A 13,484-nucleotide genomic window follows, 5' to 3' on the forward strand; every position below is an offset into this window, starting at 1 on the left:
GAGCTCAGCATTACGGATGTTCTCGCGTTGCAGATGTAATGGAAAGGAGAGGATGTGCCCAGGCAGGGAGGAATATATACAGTTACGCCATTTTCCTGCCAGGACACGATAGGGAAGTGATCTCACAGAGTTCTCTCTAGCAAGTTTACAGGAAAGCTCTGTGAGCCTCAGGCTTTTTGTGCACCTCTCTGGCAAAAAAAGGAATAGCTGCATGGTATATGTAGCCTCGGGGACGCGGGTGGCGCTGTGGGTTAAACCACAGAGCCTTGGGCTTGCCGATCAGAAGGTCGGCGGTTCGAATCCCTGCGACGGGGTGAGCTCCCGTTGCTCGATCCCTGCTCCTGCCAACCTAGCGGTTCGAAAGCACGTCAAAGTGCAAATAGATAAATAGGTACCACTCCAGCGGGAAGGTAAATGGCATTTCCGTGCGCTGCTCTGGTTCGCCAGAAGCGGCTTAGTCATGCTGGCCACATGACCCAGAAGCTGTACCCCGGCTCCCTTGGCCAATAAAGCAAGATGAGCGCCGCAACCCTAAAGTCGGTCACGACTGGACCTAATGGTCAGGGGTCCCTTTACCTTTACCTTATATGTAGCCTCAGAAGCTAAGGAGTCACAAAACGATACCAGGACCCTACAATTTGCTTTCAGTTTAAATCATTAACCCCAAAAAAGGAAAGGCCCATCTGCTCTGGGGGTTGGAGGTGTTGCTTTGTAACTCAGAGCTGGTGTCTGTTTGCTTTTGTCCTCCTCCCTCCTCCCTCCTCCCTCTCTTTTCCTTTTATGCCCTGCCTTTCAGATTGTAAGCCTGAGGCCAGGGAGTATTTTATTACTGATCTTCCTAAGCCACTCGAGGATCAATTTTTTGACCGAGGAGCTGCGTAAAAATGCTTAAAATAAATAAATAAGGGAGAAAGGCATTTTCGTAGGGGAGAACACTCCTAAGTTCGTATCAATTAAAAAGCGATTGGGAAGTGTTACAGCTACACTCTGTTACTGAGACGCAGTAGCAAGGAGAAGATAGTGCCTTCTTACAATTTCTGATAGAATTGTAAACTGTGTGTGCTCCTTTTGCTGGAAATTTGTAGAGCAATCCTAAACGGTAGATAAAACTTGCTTTATGAGTCTGCAGAAGCCAATGTTTTGCATTAAGGGGGCTCTGAATCTTGCAGTTCAGAAAGAAGCCATAATATGAAGCAGCTAGCTCTGCGCTTTAGATAATAGCTGAGAATTATTAGCATAATAGAGGCAAGTTTGCAGTTAGCTCATTGCTAAGTGCCATACAATAGGTGCATGTTTTGTGGGATGATTTAAAGTGATGGATGAGATTAACCAGGAGAGAGAGGGCTATTTTAATAATCAGAAAAGCAAATTTAAGTGACTTTATAGAGCTGGGTTACTTTAGGTTAAGAATTTTATATGTTCATTTAAGAGACAATTGGGCACGGTGTCCAAAAAATTATAGCAAAGTAAGTTTCTTCGAGTAATTGCTTGCTTGAGAAATCATGTGGATTTGGTTTAGATCACAGACTGATGTTGTTCCTTGTTGAAGTGCAAAGGGGGAGGATACAGGCTGTGACTCTACTTAGCCTGAACTTGGTTTAGTAGTCAATATGCTTGCTTAGCAGGGTGGCGCTGTGGTCTAAACCACTGAGCCTCTTGCGCTTGCCGATCAGAAGGTTGGCAGTTCGAATCCCCACAATGGAGTGAGCTCCCATTGTTCTGTCCCAGCTCCTGCCAACCTAGCAATTCAAAAGCACACCAGTGCAAGTAGATAAATAGGTACCGCTCTGGCGGGAAGGTAAACAGTGTTTCCATGTGCTCTGGTTTTCATCACGGTGTCCCGTTGCAGCAGAAACGGTTTAGTCCTGCTGGCCACATGACCCGGAAAGCTGTCTGTGAACAAATGCCGGCTCCCTCAGCCTGAAAGCGAGATGAGCGCCGCAAACCCAGTGTCACCTTTGACTGGACTTAACTGTCCAGGGGTCCTTTACCTTTTTACCTTTTACCGAAAGAGTTAGATTATTTGGCACCTCATTTTGGCATTTCTACAAGATTCTTTGAGGATAAGATCACTTGCGTCCATTCTGAGCTGCACTTTACTAACATAGCTGTCCGGAGTCCAGTTTTTATTGCACAAATTGTTTCTTTTTTATGCCACATCTTTCCTACTTTTCACATACTTTCCCTGGTTGGTTCTAGTGAGCTGGTAATGTGAGTGCATGGCTTGTTATGATAATCAAGGCCTCCAAGGATGGGTGGCATAGTTAATCTGTTCTGAAGGAGGTGGTTGTTCTCCCCTGGAAAAGATGTTCCTCTCTTGATCCTCAAGGTATTAGAAACCAGCGTCTACATTTCCATTCTCTGCTCAAGAAGTTGAGCAGAGATTGCCAAACAGTTTCTTGTGGGTCTGGATAAAACGCATTCTATTGATATGGTTCAGTCCAGCTTTATCCTGGGGCTGGTCCTGAGTTTGTTATGGTCCCTCTGGTGCTTGGCCTGTGCTATGACAGGGACAGGGGGAAGACGATTGATTCCCTTATGGATTCCCCTGGATCTTTCAGTGGCCTTTGATATTACTGACCATGGCACTCTTCTGGAATTCCTGGAGAGCTGAAGGCTCGGATGCCCTGTGCTCTGTTGGATGAGTTCCTGCCTTGCCGAGATGTTCTAGATAGAAGATAATATTGGGAAGCTTTTCTTCTCTTTTGATTCCTGAGTTTATTTGTAACCTGTTTTGATAACAGTTGCTGAAAAGAGCTCTGTACATTGTCAAATGTATATCTATTGTCCTCTGTAGGGCTGCTGATTGGTGGCCTGTAGGAAACTTTGGCTTCTTCTGTTAGTACAGTGGAAGAGGTTCTGGAGATCGCTTCAGGTTTTTTCTCCATGTGCTGCAATCGTTTGGCTCCCTACCTGCATGCTGCGTAAGGTGATGGTGGGGAAGCTGAACTGCTGTCACAGAAGGTGAATTTCTATTTCCTACCGCCCTGTTTCAAGCACCTCTTTGTGGAAAGGTGCCTTCTAGCATCACTTTCATTTTAAACGTTATGTGTGGTGAGGAATGGGCACTTAAGTTAAGGTTACCAGATTTTTTTCAATGAACCTGGGGACACTTTTCAACTTCAATGGCTTTTGTATGGGGACTGATTTGTGTGGGATGGGAAACACAAGAGCAGTCAAGTACAACATTCCTAGAGTGAACATGTTTATACATGGGGAGGAATGTTTGTTCAGCCAGCAGGTAAACTTCCTGTTTCCTTCTGGGCTGGGACAGACTTCCTCTGCATGTGACTAGAGGTGGGCATGGCCTCACCTGTGCAGGTAGCGATAAAAGCACAGGACATGGCAGCCATCTCTCTCTCTTTTGACTACATGCATCGAAGAAGCAACATCTGCTTAGCCAAAGATGCTCTCTTGGCTTCTAGCCAAGAGAGGACAAAGGGACTGTCTTGTTATGAGATAGTTTCTAGGTATATGTTACTTTTCTAAGCTAAGTCTGCCTTCTGGGATCCGATTGTGAACTGAATGATGTGTGAGTAAAACTTTTTATACTTTTATAGAAGACTGTTTCGTGTCTTATCTTTTATGAGGGAATAAGGGGGAAATACCAGAACAGTTATTATAGAGGCTTTAGCGAGCCTGAGCAAACGCATCTGCTGCAAGTTTAAAAAGGGGAATGTTACTCTGCTAAATTGTGAACTTGTTAACACAAGTTGGAAAGGCTATAATCAAACAATATATCCTCTCCTGCATCCCTGAACATTCCCACAATTTGTAAATCCGGGGACTGTCCCCGGGAAACGGGGACGTCTGGTAACCTTAACTTAAGTCTTTCCCCCTGTCTACTATTCCCCGATCCAAATCCCCCTAGAATCCCACCCCCAATGGCTTTTCTGCTTGGAACATGCAGCGATAACGCTGCTAGCACATTGGCAAAAGCTAAGCAGGGTCCGGTATGGTTTCAAATTGGATGGGAGACTGCGTGTTGAGATCCCCTCATTGCGGGGTATTGGACTAGAGGACGCTCAGGGTCCCATCCAACTCTATGATCCTGTGAATTTTCGGAGGACTACCTGGGAGATGAATGATGTGCTATAATTTGCAGCATTTGCCAGACTCCCCATAACATAGAATTCTCTGGGTGGCTTACAACGCTGGTATAAAGGGATATAAATACATTTGTAGTGTATGTACATTATTTCTTCCTCATTCTTTTCTCCCCTGCACATTCCCATCTTTCTACTTCTCTTTACAAAATGCAAAGTAGAGCAAATGTTGCATTTTAAACTTGTGCTTCCTTATTGAGAAGTTGAAAACAACACTTGTTTATTTAGCTGGATGCCATTTCGTATTGCTGGGACATTCCAAGTGCTCTTTATGGAACAACTTGTATTGATACGGACTTTCTGGTGTTTCAGACAACCCAGATGGTCTAGCCCATTTTCAATTAGACTAAACTAATTGTTGATACCAGAAATGAGTAAAGAGTCACAGCAGCATTGCTATAAATATAGCAGACCTGTGTCTTAACATCCCAAAGGTCGGTACTAAGGCAGCTGCATTCAGATCTCTACCTGTAAGTATATTATAATTTCGGAGGCTGATTTTCGCCCTGACAAATGTAGTTGTATATCACAATGATATTCTTGTGCACTTTGAAATTGACCCAGAAAAATATATTAAATTGCTGCATTTTGTATTGAAGAACAAGCATTTTGAACTGCATTAACACTAACTTTAGCAGTTCTTTGTATTGAATTATCTTACGAAAAGTAAAAGGTAGTGATGTTGCAATCCTTTTTTTTGTTGTGGTTCTATAGAACTGTGTGTGTTGTTTTGTATATAATGGACGGGGGAGGCTAGACATCCAATTCTTGCATCTAACAAAATTTAAGGGAAGCTTAAGGGTGCGAGTTTAATGTAGGAGAGGATGAGGCAGTGCCAACAGGAACTGAGCAGGAGGAACAAACTCATGTATTGCAGGTTTTTGATGGGATATTTACTGAGGCTATTTGCAGACGCCATCAGACAGAGGCACTGGTTGACACATTGGTGACCCCAACATTATTATCACTTAGATGGTTGGAGTGAGACTGACTCCAAACCGGATTTCTGCCTCTAGTTACTAGTAGTTCAGTAGTGCAAACCACAGAGTTTAGTGGCCATTAGTGTCAAATTATGAGAATGCTTCCTTAAAGAATAAGATAATGAGGTTAGCTGCTCGTGAATGTATAGCATGGAGGTTATCAGTGAAGAAACTGCAAGTCAGGGGCTTAATTGCCATTTGCACAGAAAGTTGAGTGTGAAAATAACAGGGTGTCATTGGAGAGTTTGACTAACTGTTACAGCTGACAGGATACAATTACTTTGCAGCTCTTTTCTAACAATAAAAAAAAATGTGTCGCTTCAAGTGATTTTCTTTTCAGTATTGTATATTCATATTCTGCACTTGTCTGGAGGGGAAGATCTTAATCACAGGTTAAAAATCTGCTATTTTTCTCCCCTTCTTTACAGTAGAGTTTCAAAATCAGCTTTTTTTGTGTGTGAATTGCATGCAGACACTCAAGCTAGAGGAGAGCTTGTAGGAGTTCGAGATCCTGGCAGGGAAGGAGCTTAATGCTTTATTAAAGAAAAGTACAGTGGTACCTCGGGTTACAGACGCTTCAGGTTACAGATGCTTCAGGTTACAGACTCTGCTAACCCAGAAATAGTGCTTCAGGTTAAGAACTTTGCTTCAGGATGAGAACAGAAATTGTGCTCCGGCGGTGTGGCAGCAGCAGGAGGCCCCATTAGCTAAAGTGGTGCTTCAGGTTAAGAACAGTTTCAGGTTAAGAATGGACCTCCAGAATGAATTAAGTTCTTAACCCGAGGTACCACTGTATAGACTTACAGCAGAAGCAGCCTGCCCACTCCCCTTGCTCCGACAAACTAGGGACGGACACAACAGTAAGGACCTCAGCAAGGAGATGTCTTGTCCGCATCCAGCCCAAAGTGTGTGCATTCTGTGTACAGTGAAGCAGTATACGTCACATTGTCCAAAGAGATGTGCACACAGGTGGCCAGTCCCCAAAACATTACCAATGTTTCCCCTTTCTGGGCTCACAGCCCGGAATTTCCAGACTCACAAGCGAACAGTACTTTCAAAGCAAATCAATTAGTGTACGTCCAAGCAAGTATACCAGCATATATGAGCTCATTGCTACAGCAACTACCAGTTAATTTTGGGGTTATCTTGACGTCCATCATGGCGTAAGCCGTGCTTCTTGAACAGTTCACCTTTGGTTCTACACAGCTATCACTCTCCTCTTTTTTAAAAAAGAAAATTCTATATAATCAGACATTTTAGAAAGTGGAAGTCGAAAGTAATTTGTAACCATTTTAAATATCAATAGTAAAACTCAAATCTGTCGAATTGAGTATAGTTTTTACATAATTGCCTTCATCTTTCTGCAATACAGAAAATGCCACCCATTCTATCTTCTGTCGTAGAATTAAGTAGATCTGCTTCTGATGATCTGATCTCGAAGTTTAAAAGCTGCTGATGGAGGTAGCAAGATTTACAATTGAACACACTATTGGATTATCTAAAAACCAAAGAATATGGAGCCTATATAATCCCGATTGCACTGTGGAATACATAAACTGGTAGCCGCTTCAGATTTATATAGCTTTCCCCCCTTTCTTCACTGCATAGTTAGTATTGATCTGTTTTGTAAATTAGCCTGTTTGATGGCTTCTCTTTCTTTCTTTCTTTCTTTCTTTCTTTCTTTCTTTCTTTCTTTTCCTTTTATGTATATCGTTGATTTCTAGGCTGCTCATTCTAATTGCAAAGCTGTGAAAAAGGAACCCATTAAGGAGCGATTCCTAGGTTTAATACGTCTTGGATGTCCGTGTTAGAAATACTGAGCTATGTGGACAAATAATAATAATAATAATTTATTATTTGTACCCCGCCCATCTGGCTGGGTTTCCCCAGTCACTCTGAGCGGCCTCCGCAGAGACCAAAAGTACACTAAAATGTCACACATTAAAAACTTCCCTGAACAGGGCTGCCTTAAGATGTCTTCTGAATGTCAGGTAGTTGTTTATCGCTTTGACATCTGATGAGAGGGCGTTCCACAGGGCGGGTGCCACCACTGAGAAGGCCCTCTGCCTGGTTCCCTGTAGCTTTGCTTCTCGCAATGAGGGAACCGCCAGAAGGCCCCCCCCCCCGATTGGTGCGATTGGGTGTTCGGCAGCTCCTTGTCTTGTTCTTGTGTTTAAGAGACTGACCTATGAACAGCAAATCACTAAGGGAGCCATCCTATGCACAACAAGCTGGTGTAAAGCAAGCAGGCGTTAGCTGAGTCGAGTGGAGTGCAAGCTTGGAGCCTTTCTGAATAGATCTGAGGACGAGGTTAATTGCTAAATCCTGGGGGGCAAAACTAATCCATTCCACTCCATTTCTGGCCATTTGCACTCCATTTGCACAATGCAAATGCCTGGTTCTTGCTTTCTTCCAGCCTTTAGTAAGACTCCCTCTTTGCCTTCGCTTTCCCCTTGCCGGTAAGCCAATAAGGAACATTGCTGGGAAGGCACCAGACTGTGATTTTAAGAAAAGAGGGCAGGGTTTTCTGTTTTTCAGCTGCACTGAAGGGTTCTTGAAAACCCGGCATATATAAAAGGAAGCTGCTGGAAAGCGGTGCTCTGGTTGGCCTATTCAGCGTCCCAGAGGATTGCTTGAGTCACAGAAGAAAGGGGAGACCACAAACATTGCTTGCTATTCCAGAGGGAGATGCCTAGTTCCGCTTGAAGGCGCTGCTGTCGTATCATCTGCTTATTTTAAGCTACAGTGAAGGAACGCTGCAGGCTCTCCAAATAACCTGGATAGGTAATATTAATGCCTCGCTACCTCCATTTCCCCCCATTCCCATTTGCTTAGTTTTCCTCCAATCTGGCCCTTCTGAGATGAGAATCCTTCTGCTTTGCATGTAAAATTTTCCCCTTCCTAGTCCGCTTGCAATCCCATAGCAAGCAGGGTCTTTAAAACTCTGCCTTATAATTCCTTATTAGGCGACTTTGCTGCTTTCCCAGTAACTAAGTAGATGGCATGCATGAATAAGCTTGTCAACACTGATAACTTTCAAGATTTAAAGCTACTCTTCTTGTTTCTAATTCATTTTATATTGGCCATGTTATTGCAGTCGTACCTTGGATTTCGAACACTTTAGTTCCTGGATATTTTGGCTCCAAAACGCCGCAAACTCGGAAGTGACTGTTCCGGTTTATGAACTATTTTTGGAAGCCAAACGTCCGCAGGGGCTTCCACGGCTTCTGATTGGCTGCAGGAGCTTCCTGCAGCCAAACAGAAGCTGCGCTTTGGTTTTCGAACATTTTGGAAGTCGAAAGGACTTCTGGAATGGATTCTGTTCGACTTCCAAGGTATGACTGTATTTTAAAACCTGTGCTTATTTACAAATAAAAATATTAGAATTGTCATTGCAGTGTGTGTTTTTGCTAGGCATAGAGAGCATGTGCAGGAATTTTGGTCCATGCTAAGTTTTCCCAGGCAAAGCAAAGGGTGTCTAAGGCTCTGAGCCTATGCAGTCCTCTCTATTTGTGTGTCTCCAGTAAAGATCCCACGGATTGTATTGCTACTTGCTTCCCTACAGGTGTAACACTCACGTAGATGTGAATGCATGCATTCCTGCAAGGGCAAATCTGCTGATCAACAACACTGTTCTGTGTCAGCGCTAATTTGTTTAAAGGATGAGGTGTGGCTTTATAGGGTGAATTTGAAAATGTCAGTCTCTTCTAGAACAAACATCCAATTCAGGATCCACCGCCTCTCCCTGCTGAGCGGTGGCAAGACCCAAGGCATTCCTGGCACTCACCCTGGGTCTGTGTTTCTTTGGAGAACTGAGGCATGGCAGAGGCTGTCGTAGCTTTCAAAAATACAGTTTATTCACCTATTTGCACCTTCCGTCTTCATGGAGAGAGTCCAGATCTTACAGTGTGGCCATTCCAAGAGGGATGTGTTCCCCCACAGCAGTGCAGCCACAGAGTCCGAGGCATCTCTTCCAGCCAGCCTTCAGCCAGCCTGCCCAAGATGGATCCCAGTCTCTCTTCCTCCTCTTTCTGCCCAGAACACTCTGATACAAAACTCCCTTTTCTTGTCACCTCACACCCTGGCAACCTTCCGAACTCCCAGTCTCTCTGGGGGCAAGGGGGGGAGGACAGTGCTCTTGCGTTGCCAATGGCCCTCAGTTGCCCTCTATTGTTTCTTAATGGCCCTAGCTAGGCCAGGTGTTTTGCACAGGCTAGCCCAGGAATTCCTCTGCAGCTGGTATTTCTGCCTTGACATCCCAAATAATAAAAATCCTACAATTTATTAATTCCTAGGTTCTTTTTGGGGGGTCCCCCAAATATATAACAATTATCAAAGGCAACTGTTGGCACTTTGGATTTCACTGGCATTTCAAGCTGAAGAGTATTTTGAGAAAACTTGCTATGTTACGGTATACATGAAAACATTAAACTATGCATAGAATTAAAAAGTAAAACTAGTTTGTCATAGACATACTCTTCATTTGACGTAAGTGCTAACTGTAGTAAACTAAAAGGTGAAGGTTGATTTCCATCCTTTGTGATATTCTGTAACCATCTGTTTCTGAAAAACCATCTTGTATCCTTTCCCATGTGTTTGTTTTTGCATTTTCTAACAAATAATTCTTTATTTGCTACATTGAGAAGTCTTGGGAATTCTATGTGCTTTGTTTAGCGAGTGCTCTGAGTCTTTTCCCCTCAAAAGGGCCTTCTGTATTGCAACATGAATGGGAGCTGATACGGAGAACCCCAGAGACTTTGGGATCTTCTGGAGAGATACATTAGATTACTCCTTTCTCATTGCTAAGGCTGGAATCAGCTCTCATAGCCTGAATCAGCCTGCTACACCACGTCTGTGGGGCACAGTTGAAATCCCCCTTACATTCTTCCAATTGTTTTGGATCCAGTGTGCATTTTATTCAGCCTCATGGAAGTTGTTGTGAAACTTTTTGTTGGGGTAGAATGAGAGGGGAGGTCTATTTTAAAGCCCCATATGGCCTAGGACCCTCGTACCTACGGGACCGCCCACAGAGGAACTTACGATCTTCAAACAAAAACATCTTGGAGGTCCCAGGCCACAGAGAGGTTAGGCTGGCCGCAACCAGAGCCAGGGCTTTTTCAGCCGTGGCCCCGATCTGGTGGAACGCTCTGCCACAAGAGACTAGGGCCCTGCGGGACTTGACATCTTTCCGCAGGGCCTGCAAGACAGAGCTGTTCCACCAGGTCTTTGGCCAGGGCACAACCTGACCCCCTCCTTTGGCAATCCTCACAGAGCCCAATGGTTGCCATTAATCTGATTTGAAGTAATTTTTTAATGAAATGATTTTAGAATGTTGTATTATTTTATTGTTGTTAGCCGCCCTGAGCCCGGCTTCGGCTGGGGAGGGCGGGATATAAATAAAAAATTATTATTATTATTATTATTATTATTATTATTATTATTATTATTACCAGGATGGGCTACAACTCATGTTTTCCTCCCGAAAAACGTCATGTGATAAAAAGGAATGATGTGATGAATGTTTCTAATGGTGAGCCACATCCGTGGTGCTGCCATTGTGGCAAATAATAATAATAATATTAATCCTGGTAGCTTCCACAAAGCTCTAGAGTAAAGCAGAAAATGGTGCTGTGCCATAGCCATGAGACACGGAATACTTTTGACATTTCCCCATTGTACATCTTTTCAATACATTGTTGTTGAGTCGTTTAGTCGTGTCCGACTCTTCGTGACCCCCTGGACCAGAGCACGCCAGGCACTTCTGCCTTCCACTGCCTCCCGCAGTTTGGTCAAACTCATGCTGGTAGCTTCAAGAACACTGTCCCACCATCTCATCCTCTGTCGTCCCCTTCTCCTTGTGTCCTCAATCTTTCCCAGCATCAGGGTCTTTTCCAGGGAGTTTTCTCTTCTCATGAGGTGGCCAAAGTATTGGAGTCTCAGCTTCAGGATCTGTCCTTCCTGTGAGCACTCAGGGCTGATTTCCTTAAGAATGGATAGGTTTGATCTTCCTGCAGTCCATGGGACTCTCAAGAGTCTCCTCTAGCACCATAATACAAAAGCATGAATTCTTCGGCGATCAGCCTTCTTTAGGGTCCAGCTCTCACTTCCATACATCACTACTGGGAAAACCATAGCTTTAACTATACAGACCTTTGTCGGCAAGGTGATGTCTCTGCTTTTTAAGATGCTGTCTAGGTTTGTCATTGATTCCAATACATTAATGATATGTCAAAGTAATATTTGGTGCTTAAAAATCATGAGTTGGATCCAGCTAGTTTCATTTAGGCCCCATTGAAATCAATGCTGAAGTTAAGCTCCATTTGCTTCAATGGGTCGCAGAGAAAATAAGTCCACCTGAATGGGGCTTCCTGCCAGGTAAATGATGAGATGCATTGTGGTCCATGAAAGGTTAGGCCAGAACAAATTTGTTACTGTCTAAGTTGCCTCAGTGGTCTTTTTGTTTCAGCCTTAAATAGTTACTATGCTGTGTTTTCTTTTATGAATTAAACAAAGAAATGATTTGCTTAGCTACCGAAGAAATGACTTTGTAATACAGTTGTACATTGGGAGTCAAACGAAATCCATTCCAGAAGTCCGTTCGACTTCCGAAATGTTCGAAAATCAAAGCACGGCTTCTGATTGGCTGCAGGAAGCTCCTGCAGCCAATCAGAAGTCCCCTCGGACATTCGACTTCCAAAATTAGTTCACAAACCAGAACAGTCATTTTTGGGTTTGCGGCGTTCAGGAACCAAAACGTTCAGAGACTAAGTTGTTCGAAAACCAAGGTACGACTGTAATGGTAAACTCAAGGGTGAGTTGTTAAATCTTGCATCAATTTGGGTGCTGCTGCACACAGTTTTAAAACGTATCCTATTCGAGAGTTACCGTACTTTTCCATGTATAAGACTAGTTTTGGTTTTTTTACTGAAAAATTATGTTTAAAATCGGGGGACGTCTTATACACAGGTAGTAAAAGGTAAAGGTAAAGGACCCCTGGATGGTTAAGTCCAGTCAAAGGTGACTATGGGGTTGCGGTGCTCATCTCGCTTTCAGGCCGAGGGAGCTGGCGTTTGTCCACAGACAGCTTTCCGGGTCATGTGGCCAGCAGGACTAAACCGCTTCTGGGACAACAGGACACTGTGTCAGAAACCAGACCGCACAGAAATGCCTTTTACCTTCCTGTCGCAGTGGTACCTATTTATCTACTTGTGCTGGTGTGCTTTCGAACTGCTAGGTTGGCAGGAGCTGGGGCAGAGCGATGGGGGACGTGGGATTGGTGTTGCGAGCCAGAGATGCTGCGCAGCATGTTATTGGTGTCTGCAGCAAGGGGTGGTGTTGATTTATTAATTTTTAGTCTCCCAAAATGGGAGGCGTCTTATACATGGGGGCGTGTACGGTATATCATATTTAATTGGCATAATGGTCAGTATGTTTTGACGGAACGGTGTAAATTACAGCCAGTGAATCACACCATGTTTCCCAACATTTCCTTGGTCAAAGATTAGGTTTGATCATGATAAGATGAAAGAGGAGACTTTGTGTCATATTTCTTCGTCTTTTCTTCTGGGCCCAATTCCATGTGGGCTTCACAAGTTTATCCACTATGGAGTAGAAGTGGATTTATTTATCCGTAAGTGTGCAGCTTATGCAACCACTTGTGAATCTACGCCTGCTGCTGTTGTTTTTTAGAGTGAAGCGTCTGTTTCAGAATAAGCCATTAGGTTACAGTGATCACTGTGACATACTGGATCGGCTTGAGAACTATTAATTCATATAACCATACTGCCACCTTGTGGTAATTGGATAGAATTCAGTCTTTCTAACTGCCGTATTTTTTGCTCTATAAGACTCACTTTTTCCCTCCTAAAAAGTAAGGGGAAATGTGTGTGCGTCTTATGGAGCGAATGCAGGCTTTGCAGCTATCCCAGAAGCCAGAACAGCAAGAGGGATTGCTGCTTTCACTACGCAGCGATCCCTCTTGCTGTTCTGGCTTCTGAGATTCAGAATATTTTTTTTCTTGTTTTCCGCCTCCAAAAACTAGGTGCGTCTTGTGGTCTGGTGCGTCTTATAGAGCGAAAAATACGGTAAGTCATACTGATAAGATTTTAATTCAGATCAATGAGTAAAAGGCAGTGCTTTTTTAAAAAAATATGTTTAGGGTTACTCTCATTTTCCTGCTCATATTGAAATACTGCCCTTCAATGAGGCCAAACGTAGATTCACAAAATGTTTAGGGGTATACGTACACCCTGCGTCCCCCCAGAAAAAAGGAATGGTAAAAGGTAAAGGTAAAGGACCCCGGAAAAGTTAGGTCCAGGTTTCAGTTTTTATAAATAATATAATTATTTTGCAATATATGTAACAATTTTGGCACATGTGTAATTTTGCATTTTCATTT

At 43.6% G+C, this 13,484-nt stretch overlaps 1 protein-coding gene across 3 annotated transcripts in view; it reads left to right on the forward strand.

Annotated features, from left to right (window-relative positions):
• DGKH (diacylglycerol kinase eta) overlaps positions 1 to 13,484 on the forward strand; it is a 113,175-nt gene that overhangs the window by 29,106 nt on the left and 70,585 nt on the right. The gene's annotated exons all lie outside the window — the stretch shown is intronic.

This window comes from Podarcis pityusensis (genome assembly GCF_964106645.2).
Source record: "Podarcis pityusensis genome assembly, chromosome: 7".
NCBI classification, from domain to species: Eukaryota; Metazoa; Chordata; class Lepidosauria; order Squamata; family Lacertidae; genus Podarcis; species Podarcis pityusensis.